The sequence below is a fragment of the Ambystoma mexicanum genome, chromosome 2p (assembly GCF_040938575.1).
Source record: "Ambystoma mexicanum isolate Mex_15411 chromosome 2p, UKY_AmexF1_1, whole genome shotgun sequence".
In the NCBI taxonomy this organism is placed as follows: Eukaryota; Metazoa; Chordata; class Amphibia; order Caudata; family Ambystomatidae; genus Ambystoma; species Ambystoma mexicanum.
The window spans coordinates 126195020-126208044 of record NC_090923.1 but is presented as its reverse complement, the minus strand read 5'-3'; the positions used below and the strand labels follow the sequence as shown (position 1 = coordinate 126208044).

The 13025-nt window shown below is 48.0% G+C and overlaps 1 protein-coding gene and 1 long non-coding RNA gene across 4 annotated transcripts in view; one reads left to right on the top strand and one right to left on the bottom strand.

Annotated features, from left to right (window-relative positions):
- Nucleotides 1–13025, bottom strand: part of CHCHD6 (coiled-coil-helix-coiled-coil-helix domain containing 6) — a 3402742-nt gene that overhangs the window by 309035 nt on the left and 3080682 nt on the right. The gene's annotated exons all lie outside the window — the stretch shown is intronic.
- The window catches only part of LOC138566286 (uncharacterized), a 428118-nt gene that overhangs the window by 259423 nt on the left and 155670 nt on the right, over nucleotides 1–13025 (top strand). Inside the window, exon 4 of the long non-coding RNA XR_011301889.1 lies at nucleotides 6373–6413. This is a non-coding gene — a long non-coding RNA (uncharacterized lncRNA). The remainder of the gene's footprint in view (nucleotides 1–6372; nucleotides 6414–13025) is intronic.

Here is a 13025-nt window from a genome sequence, read left to right as displayed (position 1 = left end):
AGAGATTCTTATGGTTTGAGTATGTCTGCTGGTACTCTTAAAATCACGGATAAAAGTTCTTCATTGAGTCCTAAAATGTGGGCCTTTGTACTATATATCCACCATGATTCTTTGTGTCTCAGAGCATTACTGCTATTCAACTGTGTGAGAAACCAGAGGGTGTCTCACCCGCTAGTCCCCTTTGGATCTAGACTCTGGGGGTGGACCAGTGCGGGAGAATCACCTGGGTGAGGGGTCTTCAGTGAGTAGAGGTGAGATAACCGATAGTGAGACACGGTATTCCCCCATTTTTTGTACATCCAACCCCTCCTATTAACCCCTCCGATGTCCCACCTCCCCCCCTTTCTGCACAAACACTAGCCCAAGAAAGAGAGTGACTGAGAGGTACAAAACAACCTCTCATACATTGTACTGGACATATCTCGTTAATCAGGTCAGGAAATGAAAGGCACTTCACATCAAGTGCCTACACCTAAATCCAATTAGCTCTCCTCACACGGATAAAAGGCAAACCCTAAAGAGACACACTGAGCAAGGAGGAACACGAGTATGAGTAGAACTTCCAGGTCAAAGGCAAACCTACTGGAGCAGAGCGACGGATCAAAGGATGAGAGCAGCAGGTCGCAAAACCCAAGAGTTCCCTACAACAGGTCTTGCCTTCACAAGGCCGCAAAAGACACGTGGAGAAGACCAGATACCAATATCGAAGACTGCATTTGGTTTCCAGGACGCCAGTGACTCTCCCGGTTGAACGGAAGAGTTGGGGAGGCGAGGCTAAGCCTGGGGTACTAACCTTGACTTGTGTATTGAAAAAGGAAAAAGCAAGAATGAACCGCACACAGCCGGTGAGTTGGTAAGCGACCTGAGAGACTGGTGTGTGCTCAGAAAGACTGACGTTTGCAACAATATATCGCAGGTGAAGGCTGCACGCGTGTGGGTGAGACACGAGGAAAGGCAGATCTGTGAATGAACTTTAAGATAGACAACTGTGGGAGCAGCGATACTGAGTAACAGAGTGTTCCCGCGAAAAGGAGTAGCCCACTCAAAGGTCTCTGGGAAAGGCACATTGTTTGAGGCAATACAAATGAAGTAATTGTAAAAGCAAAACTGAACTAAGTTAACTCAGAAAGAAGGGGAGAGGAAAAGTACAGCACTTGCTAACATTGAATTCTGAGTCTGAGTGGTCCTGCGGTGGTCTGTAAAAGGAAGCCCGCACATTCGAAAGTCTTCTACATCCGAAAAACAGTATGTGCCCGGCACGGAGGTCGGGGGGGCTAACGAACGGTGCCAGGTCTGAGCCCAGCAGAGGAGGACCAACGTTGAACTTTTGTGTTTTTGAAGAGGTCTGAGCCAGACAGAGGGGGGCCGCTATGAACCTTTTTGTTTTGTAATTTCGGGAAGGCTGGAACAAGAGCCCTTAACGTAGAAGGCCATGCGCAGACAAATGGAGGGACCCTAAAATTCCAGAAACTTAGTCACAGAGCCTCAGACGCCTCTACAGCCACAAAATAATCCATAGACTTTGATATTTGTAGCAACCAAGAGGCCACTATCACTCCCAGGAAAAGAGAGATGATTCCCACAGACCTGGTCCTAATACCCCCTGCAGGTTGTTATATAAGATTGGCCACAAAATCTGGCCTGGCCAGGACGTTTAGCCTAAATGTCCTAGCAGGCATCATAGACCCAGACTTTCGGGGGGACATAAAGGTTATCTTACAGAACTGTGGCGAAACCCCGTTTAAATACACTGTGTGGACAAAATTGCACAGGGAATTTTTGAGAACGCTCTATTTCCCCATTTTAAGGAGGAAAGTGAACACCACAAAGTTAATAAAGGTTTTACAAATTGTATATTTTGCGTCAGTCTCATACTTGTGATACCATGCCTCCCATACAACCATCTTTGCCAGCTTAATAGCTTGGTCCAAAGGAGGATCACTGGCTTTCCAAAGTTTATCCCTTATCTGCTCATTATTTGTAATAACTATTATCGAGTCAAGCAAGGCTTCTAAAACGCGAAAGTTGCATGGGGCTGCATTCAACTGAGTGCAGCCACTCAGCTGCGGATAGTCCTTGCAATTAGTGTCCGCTGTAGAATACATGTTTCCGTGACTACATTAATTTTCGGGAGGTAGTGTTGATCAATCTTGGCTATGATAGACTGCAAGCATTCCATACTCTTACCTGGTGGCGTGATGAGTGATTGGAGGCGCCTACAGACTTTCTAGGCCTCTGATCCCAGATAGTGCATTACAATAGCAGTTATTTTGTTATCTGGATTTGCTGCTGCACTGTCTGTGGCCTGTAGGTAGTTGTGGAACTTGGATTTACACCTTTTTCACTGTCTGGCGGGGTCTCTGAGTTCTTTAGAAATATGTTGCGGGTGGGGGGTTGTCTCCATGTGCTGTATGGTTATTTTCACCCTGAGATGGATGGACAGTTGGCTGGATGTTGCTTGCATTGTTGCTGAGGGAAGAGACTGGGTGTTTACAACTACACTGGCGGGATCGTCACTTTGGACGTGCATAGTCCGGAAGACACTTACTGAAATGGGTTCCATGTGATACATTTGCGGCAGAAATGGGCGTTTACACAAAAAATTGCGGCAAAAATGCTGCGGTTTTGCCTCTGCCATCCATGTAAAGGATGCGGGGGACACCCCCGCAGCCCCAGACTCATTATACCATTTAAGGGGAGAGGGGGACGCCCCTGCAACCCTCGCTCCCTTTAAATGGTATAATGGGGTACACCTTTACCAGGTCAAACCACAGCATGTTTGCCGCGATTTTTTGTAAAGGCGACATTTTTGCAGAGATTTTATTACTGCATACCCTGCAATAATTATATGGAGAGGGAGTAGAATGGTAGGTAGTGAGCACTAATGAATTTGGTGAACTCTCGATGATGGGATGTGGCCCCCTTTTTTCCTTCTACTAGTTGGTGTAGATTTGCTGTAGTTTTGTCCGTGTACGCCGGTGCAGCCTGTGGAATTATGGGACACTTCAGCACACATGCATGGAGTTCAGAGGGAGAAATCACGGCCTAGGGCCATAGCCCCACAAACATTTTGCAGCCAGAGAGCTTCCGGTGAGCCAAGAAATGGCTGCAGGAGGGACAGCTAAGCACAGCTTGTTGGGGTGTACATGGAGCCAAGGTGGTATCAGCGGAGGAGCTGCTGGATCGGGAAGCAGATCAGGCGAAATCTTACATGTCTGTCAGGTAGAGTGGCTCTCCGAGGGCTGGAGAAGCTAATCGCTAGTTGAGGTAAGTGAGACACGCGAGGCACGGTAGCAAAGAAGGAAGATGGTTTGAGAGCACACTCCACTGGTGCCTCCGCAGACTCCATTAACAAAATGTAATAGAACCATGTAGGATGTTTTAATCCGGCAGCAACTAGCTTGGGGTAATTTTATGCCCATCACAAATCAGGCGTGCACAATTATTATTTATTGAATAAAGTTTGTTTTACAAACTTGGAACCCCCAATTAAACAATAATGATTCCCTACAGCCTCTTTCCTCTTTTGGGACAAGAAACAAGCAGGGCTGCACAGGACCTCTGTTTATGAATAAAATAGAAATAATTGAATACATTTAAATATAAAAGAATTAAACGCATATGAAATTCCAATGAAGAACGAACATGACACTAGTCACCTCAATTTTCAATGCTACACTTACAGGAATTTAACACAGACATCACCATATAGCGCTTTGGATTAAGGCGCTATATAAATAACACATCGTTATCATTATCATATGTATTTGGTTTACCATGAGGGGACATTCACCACATGTGAAAATGAATCGGGATCCAAGATGAAGCTTTCATTTGATGAAAACAAAATTGAAATCACCACTGCCTATCTAAATCTCTCTACATGTCCTTTATTGACAATAAATACCTCCCCCCTTACCAAATGGACATGTCAGAATTTTCAAACAATGTTCTAGAAAACAAATTTGAAATACTGGCTACTAGACATCCCTGCATGTAAATCTTTTGGAAAGTGAACAATATCTGTTTGCTAGATTACCTTCAATGGTGCTTCTTTTGAATTACTGTGTAAACGTGTACATTTGTCATTTTCAATGGGCAACTTAAAGGCGGGAAAATGGGTAGCGATTAATCACCCTTTCTCCTTTTTCTTGAATAGTTCAGCACCATTAGCAGGACTCTGCTTGGGGATGTAACCAGGAAATTACTTCAACTACCTTATTTGTCTAGATATGTAGTGCGATATCCTATTGGTTACCATAATACATTTTCTGTGTTTGAACATTTGGCAGATAAGGAGGCAGGGGATCTACAAGTAGACACACCATAGGACCTGTTCTTTCAAACCTATAATTCAAGAAGAACATACCCTTCTGAAATCTATACTCTTTTATCCGGATTTGCAATCAACTTGTATACCCTCCTTCCTCCACCACTTCAGTACTTTCATGAATAAAAAACAGGGCAGGATTTACTCTATTCCCCCTTTACAGTATATTTCCCTTCTATTAAGTTATCCTTGGGTTTTATACTTGCATAGGATTTTCTTTTGACTGTCTCACAGAGAGGGAACCCTCTTACGGACTGGGTCAATTTCCCTCCTCTAGGCACAGATGAGCATCAGTCAACAAGATGGGAACTACCTGCTGTCTCTTCCACCAAAGAGGCCAGGGGTATAAATTCCAGGTAGGCTTTGCTTGCAGTGCAATGCAAGTGATCCAAAATCAGTCCAAAAGGAAAGCAATCCATTACATTGATACTGATGCCAATTCTCCTTTCTCTCCTCCTTTCAGTCTGTCAGTCAGTCCATCCCAGACAGTTAGTGGAGTGAGCAAGTGAGTCCTCGGAATCTATGCTGTTGAACTTTTTATATGTTAGAAACTCCTCCCTTTAGAGGTGGGTATAATGTCCCTACTCTAATTGGTCAGTGCATGTGATTTGACAGTGTTCCAAAAGTGAGATCACACTGAACTATCCCCTTTGTACTCATTGAGCATATTAATGAACAGGCTAGCCTGATGGGAGCAAGTTTCAAACCCAGTTTCCGCCCCACTTAATGTGATATCAGCTTGGAGAGCTCTATATTAAACAATTGCACATTTCTAAAACATCATATTGCTCACACATGATATATTACTAATTAATTAGATTACTCTCAGTCAGGTGTACCCAATCACGCAATTCTCATCTCGGCACGACATGTATTTGTTATAGAGTTTTACATTTTTCTATCTAATACTTTTATACAAAAAATATTTTTCGATCTCAGATTAGCAGGCTCGCGGACATGGACGTCACGATATATGAATCACTAACGTGTGCTGTCTCTGTGCAAAAATATCCTTCTCTGCCCAAATAAACAAAAATAAAAATAATTGCTTTTCAAACTGAACAATATTCTCTATGAGATTTCCTTCTACAGTTATAAGCAAAAATGTGATTCCAGATATAATTTTGAAAAAGGTCTTTTTTTCTCTTATTTAACAGAATTTTAAATGGCATCTCCAGTTCATCTGCCTGGTAATAGAAGATTTGCATTTGGTGTCATATATTGTTATTTCCTTTGAAGCTGAGAGTTGATCATTTATTACTACTAAGCAGACTAGTTGTCATGGCACACGTTCTTTGAAGTACAGAGCTAGCAGGGCCATTTGTTGTCCCAGTCCCTCGCTCTTGAGTGATTCCAGCCACTTTGTATCACTTGAGCCAGATTCAAAGTCTCCAAAGATTGAATCGCATCCCCATGGAAGACTCTGATGACAGATTTGGGTACATGGAAAGCAGACCAATCGTTGCAGGCCACATCCAAGAGCATTATTTTGTAGTTGGGAGGCATTTGCTTTCCTCTACAAAGCCTGCTTTTTTTTTTAAAAAAGAGCAAAACATTTGGCCCTTTTGGTTCAGGCAGTTTCATAAGATTTTACGGCTCATCCTCCTGACCTCAGTAGTTGTTGGGGGAGGAATTTAATTTGGCTGCCCAGGCCATGTTGTAGGCTTTATTCACAAATGCAGCCTTCGAATGTCAGTGTATTTCCCACATTTCCCCCCAGTGTAAACGCTGCACCGTAATATTTTCTTTGCAATCAATCTCCTGTCAAATATTTACATTTTATACCCTGTAGGTTTAATTTTCTAATCCTAATTTTTAGTACTGTAAGGAAATTAAGAGAAAGAATACAGGCCAAGGTCAATTTGTAATTTTCTGTCACATGTTGTGCATATACATTACAGAATGTCTGTTCTCCCTTTAATGAAAGGTTGGCTGGATACTTTCAAGTAACTGAGTAAATGTGTTTGTGTGCCTTGTCCTTTACTTTTAAGAAATATTCTGGTTGTAGTTGGGCCTGCTAACCCCACACATTTCTTTTTCAGATGCAGTGGTCAGGCTGCAGCTCACCTGTTGATTTTGAAACGTAAGTTTTGCTTTGTTGAAAATAATATATACAAATCTAAAAAATAAGTAGTTTTGCTTTGTATCCTTTTCTTTTGCACTGATTTCGCTAAAACCAAGATTGTTTGCATGCACGAAGCAACAATATTCGAACATGGAAGTGAACTATAACATTCTAAACAATGAAAGGAGGGGTGAGAATAGGGAAAATAACACATGAATTAGATGTAACATATCTAGATATGTCTTTCCACTACAGAACCCTGGCAGTGTGGCTATGTTTCTACAGGAAGCCATGTTCATTGCTGACATTCTGGAGTGCATGCCCCTTTTATAACAGTTTGTAAGCAGAACATGCAAAGTCTGTTCCTTTTATACAATACGTGTCCTTCCTACAAATAACTCTTTTTTACCTGCTTTTAAAACTTTCAAACAACCGTGTTAAAACAGAAGTCACAAAAAATGGTAGTATACCGGTCTCCGCTGCTGGCTTTTCGAGTGGTTTCCTGAACTCCCTTCTATGTCTTTTCATAGGCATTGGTCCTCAAGTCTTCCAAGATATTACAGGCTCCTTACATTCTTCCTGTCTGGTGATCAAACTGACAGCATCTATGCTTATGGTATGAATGTATTCACATCATTTGACATAATTCATGTCGGTCTCTCAGAGAGATCGATAAATCAGGAGTGATGCAAACCAGATACAGAGATGTAATTTCTCCTTTCAGTTGCTCACCGGGGTGAGGAGACACCTCTTCCGTATTGCCTTGAGTATCAATTCGCTGCTCCTTTGGGTTCCATACAGGCACAAAATAATGGGCTGCTTCCTGCAGTGCCATAGTCATTGTGCCATAATGGCATTCCTTTTTGTTGTGCTGGCAAGTCAGACATTTTTGGTTCAAGTACTCTCCTGCAACATTGGCAGAAATCAAAATAAGGATTTGTTCAGAAGAGGTTAAAATAAGCTCCTGGGTATTAGGCATCACCCAGTAAGCTGGAGAAAACAGGGAGTAAGTAGATGGAGATTCTGAAGTCAAACGTCTAGAGAAGAGGCACACTATAACTTTGTGTCTATTGTCTATGATACATTATACTTTAAATGTCTATGACATGTGTTCTAATGCACCTTTAGACACACTCGAAAAAACACAGAAAACGGTGGTATGCGTGTATGGTGCCAGTTGGAGTGAGGAGTCAAAAGTAGCTCATGCTACCTGTCGGCGTCAGACTAACGGGGCTCTTCTAGACTAGAAGCAGAAGCTAAATCGGTGCGAGTACCTGGCAATTTCCAATGCTGCGTATCTTTATACATGTGCAGTACCGACGCAATCTCAGGTGGTACGTGCCTTGGGGGCAACATAAGCCAGAACATGCTCCAGGACGGACTCGGGTAGATTAGGTCACCACAACCAGCGTTCACCCCTGTATTAGCTATCGACACATCAGGGTAGATCAGGGATTTCGGCCCCCAAAGATATATATGGTCTTACCTAGAGCAGTGCTTACCATGAAGACACCACGTGGTTTGCTTGTGTATAGAGCCCCGGTAAAAAAACACCTGGCTTCGGTGCCTACAGGAACTCGTTTATTTGCTTGCGTTTACATTTCATGAAAGCAAATTCCTAAAGAGCCCTTGGGACAGAAGGAGACTGCTCTGAACCATCCCTTTGTTCAGGGGTCTGTGTACCCTGGCAATTCTCTGGTGGATTGCTCCACGGCTTCCCTTGATGTCGGTCAGCCTCTCCACTGCAGTGTTTCATTCGCCTCTGGTGTCGGAACGTTGGTTACTCTGGTCAATTCTGGTCCAGACTGTGTTGCGGAAATTGTATAATATTGTAATGCATTTCGCTTCAGAGGCATGCTGTGGGACAAAACAATACTGCACATGTATACTTGGCAAGTGGGAACTGGGCCCTCTAAACTGCCAACATCGTCTTCTTGGGTAGAACTGCTCACTTGTAGGCCTCCCAACCCCAGTTGAGAGGGGTGCCCATCCCCCATTGATGAATAATCTAATGCTCTAAATCATCAGATCTGGAGATGCAATTGTATAGTAAATACTACTGCATTTCCACTGTCGAGTAACTATGGGGTAAATAAAAGCAAGATAAGTTAATCATTAAGGGTGCATGTCTTGCTTTCTCAGATTCGAAGTGGCAGAAAACAGTAGCCAATGCATTTCGGCCAACATGTCCATCATCATGGCTATTTTTGTTCTGTGGGCTGCTGTCGCCCCAATAATCACTGAATCTGTACCCCATCTCGTTAATCACATCAACCATCATCAAGCCTGTCTCTGTGTGTGAATCAATGCAAGTAATGGGCTTAGTGCTATGAATTAAGTTGTTCGTCACACATTGTCGAAGATGATGGAATTGGCGGGGTGGACTGTGGACCATCCTCTTGTCTTACTCAATGTTATCTTCATGTTAGTGCTGGCAGGTTAGAATTTTAGAAACATTGTTGTTGCCACTCTGCTGTAAAATGGTAGGGGTGATTCCCAGAAAGGGGTTTAGCAGAGGCAACAGGCCTTGGCTGTGTGCAGGTTGTTGGAACAAGTTACTTACCTGTAACTGTTGTTCTCCAGCATGGGTCTGGCATGGATTCACATGCTCATGAATATTCCCCGTCGTCAGGCTGGGAATCCTCGGTAAAGAAAAAAACCAGTATCAGTTTCGTTTCTGATCTGTCTTTCGTAGTAATAACCAATCACTGGTCTCTGCGTCATACTGACCACAGCCAATGACTGCCCTCTACCTAAGCACCGCCTCTGGCAGCCATCTTCAGATTTGGAAGCATGTGAAGTGGCAGTATGACCAAGTGAAGAGCCGCAGTGGGGTAGGAGGGGGGGTTCGCATGTGAATCCATGCCAGACCCATGCTGGAGAACAACAGTTACAGGTAAGTAACTTGTTCCTTCTCCAGCATGGGGTCTGGCATGGATTCACATGCTCATGAATAAAGAATACATAGCAGTACACACATGCACAACCACGGGAGGTGGCAAAGGCTCAACATTAAGCATTACATCAAACTCAACATTAAGCATCTTACCTCCTCACCAGGCTCACCTCAGGCGAACAGGTTGCGCAGCACTGCTTGGCCGACCCTGGACTCCTCCCTGGAATCCCGATCGACGCAGTAGAATTTCGTGAAGGTGTGCGTCGACCTCCACGTAGCAGCCCTGCATATGTCCAGCAGGGGCACACCAGAAAGGAACGCCGTGGTAGCTGCGATCGTTCTGGTGGAATGGGCTCTCGGACGGCCAGGCAGCGGTCGGTTTGCCAACCGATGACAGTACATGATACAGCCGGAGAACCATCTGGAAATGGAAGCCTTCGAGAGAGCCTTCCCCTGATTGACAGGTCCAAAGTTCACAAAGAGTTGTGACGTCTTCCGAAAACACTTTGTGCGGTCCACGTAGAACTTCAGTGCTCTAGCCACATCCAGCGAGTGCAAAGTCCTCTCAGCCGGCGACAAAGGCGACGGGAAGAACACAGGCAACACCAAGGGTTCGTTGAGATGGAAGTCCGACGGTACCTTGGGCATGAAGGAGGGGTGCGTCCTGAGCACTACCCTCGTGTCGTGAAAAGTCAAGTACGGGGCCTTGCAGGAAAGGGCCTGGATCTCTCCCACCCATCGTGCGGAGGTGATGGCCACAAGAAACGCTGTTTTCCACGACAGAAACTTCAACGGGGCCGAGTGCAGAGGCTCGAAAGGAGGTCCCATGAGCTTGGTCAGCACCACGTTGAGCTCCCACGCCGGGGCCGGCGCCTTCACCGGCGGGAACGATCTGAACAGTCCCTTCATGAACTCTTTCACCAGACGATGAGACCACAGGGACGTCCGGCCCGTGGTTCTGGTGTATCGGGAGATCGCAGCAAGATGAATCTTGATGGACGCGTGTGCCAGTCCAGCTTTGGCCAACGTCAGCAGGTACGGCAGTACCTGGGGAGCCGTAATCCGTAGAGGGTTAATCTTCTGTACGTGGCACCAGACAGAGAACCTCTTCCATTTGTGTCCGTAGCATTTAAGAGTCGAGGACGCCCTGGCCTTTGCAAGAACCTCTCTGCAGTCGGCCGGTATGTCGTATCCTCCAAACTCTAGCGCTGCAGGAGCCAGGCCTGCAAGTTCAGCGATTTCGGGTCGTGGTGGAGGATGGCGCCTCCTTCCCTGGAGAGTAGATCCGCGTCCACCGGCAGCTTGATTGGCGGGGACGCAGACAAGTCCAGAAGGTCCGGGAACCATATCTGCCTCGGCCACGCAGGTGTCACGAGGATCATCCTGCACCGTGACCTCTTGAGCTGGTTGACGAGCCGGATTAGCAGTGGCAAAGGAGGGAACGCGTAGAGGAACAGGCCCTCCCAGGGGAACGAGAAAGCATCGCCCATGCTCCTCGCCTGGGGAAACCTGCTGGCGAACCTCCGGCACTTGGAGTTCGTCGCCGTCGCGAACAGGTCGATCTGGGGTGTGCCCCACCGTCGGAAGAGGCGATCCACTAGATCCTGCCGTAGTTCCCCACTCGTGGCACGAGCGCAGCTCCCTGCTGAGTGAGTCGGCGATGGTGTTTTTTATCCCTGCCAGATGAAACGGCTCCAGAAACATCCTTTGGGCGACTGCCCAATGCCACAGGTCCTGCGCCTCCTTGGACAGTGCTGGGGACCTGGTTCCGCCCTGTTTCCTGATGTAAAACATGGTGGTGGTGTTGTCGGTGAAGATCCTCACCACCTTGCCCTTGAGGGACGGAAGGAAGGACCTGAGGGCCCAGAACACTGCACGGAGCTCCAGGACGTTGATATGGAGGGACTTCTCCGTCGGGAGCCAGAGGCCTCTCGCGTGCAGATTTTCGGTGTGCGCTCCCCACCCTTCCAGGGAGGCATCCGTGGTCACTGTCTCCTGGTGGTCTGGGGTCTGGAAGTCCATGCCCGCCATCAGATGCGCGCGGGGGCCCCACCACCGGACCGCTCGGCGGAAACTCTCGTCGAGTGTGATCCTCTCCTCGAAGCCGCCCGTCGTTTGGATCCAGCGCGCGTCCAGGAACTCCTGCAACGGGCGCATCCGGAGCCTGCACATGGGAATGAGGTAGATGCAAGAAGACATCATTCCGAGGAGGGACTTGATGGACCTCACCTTGGCCGCGTCGGAAACCAACATCCGCTGCACCTTGCCCAGGATGGACCTGGTCCTTTCCTCCGACGGGGAGGCCAGAAGGGACACTGTGTCGAGCTTCGCTCCCAGAAACAGTGCGTTTTGCGCGGGTACCAGGTGGGACTTGGCGTAGTTCACGGAGAATCCCAGGTCCGTGAGAAGTTGGACGGTCCTTGCCGTGTGCTCCACGGCGAGCTCCCTCGTCTTGGCTCGGATGAGCCAGTCGTCCAGGTAGGGGTAGACGTGGATCCCCTCGCGGCGCAGCTGCGCCGCCACCGGTGCAAGGCACTTGGTGAATACCCTGGGTGCCAACCGTAGTCCGAAGGGGAGGGCTTTGAACTGGTAGTGACGCCCTTGGACCACAAACCTGAGGAATTTTCGGTGCCCCTTTAGGATGGGAATGTGGAAGTAGGCATCCTCCAAATCCAACGACGACAGGAAGTCTCCTTCCTCCAGCTGCCCCAGGACGTGCTGGAGGGTGACCATCCGGAACTTCTGCGCCTTGATGAACTTGTTCAGACGTCGCCGGTCTAGGATGGGGCGCCATCCTCCCGTCTTCTTCTTCACGAGGAAGTATCTCGAGTAAACTCCGGAGCCCCGAAGCCTCTTAGGGACGAGTTCGATGACGCCCTTCCTGAGCATCGCCTTTACCTCCAGGAGAAGCTGAGGGACGTGAAGCTCTTTCCTGGCCACGGGGGGGACGCGCGGGCACCTTCTTTGAAACTCGAGCGCGTGGCCCCGGGCTAAGGCGTCCAGCACCCAACGGTCGGTGGAGATGGACTCCCACACGCTGACGAAGCTCGCCAGCCGGCCTCCCACCGGGGTGCTTCGGTGGGGGCCCGACCCCACGGCCGGTTCAATCCTGTTTCGACGAGGCTTTGCCGCCTTGACCTCCTTGGCGACGACGGCGGGGTCCGCCAGACTTGCCTCGTCCTCTGTAGGCCTCCTGAGACGACGAGCGGGCCGCTTGACGGTAGGTGGAGAAACCGCCGCCGGAACCTCTGGAGGCGCCCTTGCCTCTGCTGCTCCGAAAGGGCATCCGTCGTTGCTGCAGAACCCCAAGGGCCCGGGCCGTCTCAGTGTCCGCTTTAATGGCCTGAAGGGAATCGTCCACTGTTTTCCCAAACAGGTTGTTCCCATCGAACGGCATGTCCAGGACTCTGGTCTGTACGTCTTGACGGAGGTCCGTAGCCATGAGCCATCCACGCCGCCTAAGGCACACGCCGTTGCCCAACTGGCGAAACCCAGTGTCGGCGATGTCCGTCGCAATAGTGATGGCGTGGTCCGACGCCACCTCGCCTTCCTGTAGGATCTCCAGGGCATCCGCCCTCTTGTCGTCCGGTAGGAAGTCCGGCAGGGGAGCCAGTTTGTACCATAGTTCCCTGTCGTAGCGGGCCACGATAGCCAAGGCGTTGGCCGCTTTAATCGTTGTCGCTGCAGACGAGATGACCCTGCGTCCCATAGCGTCCAATTTCTTTCCCTCGCCA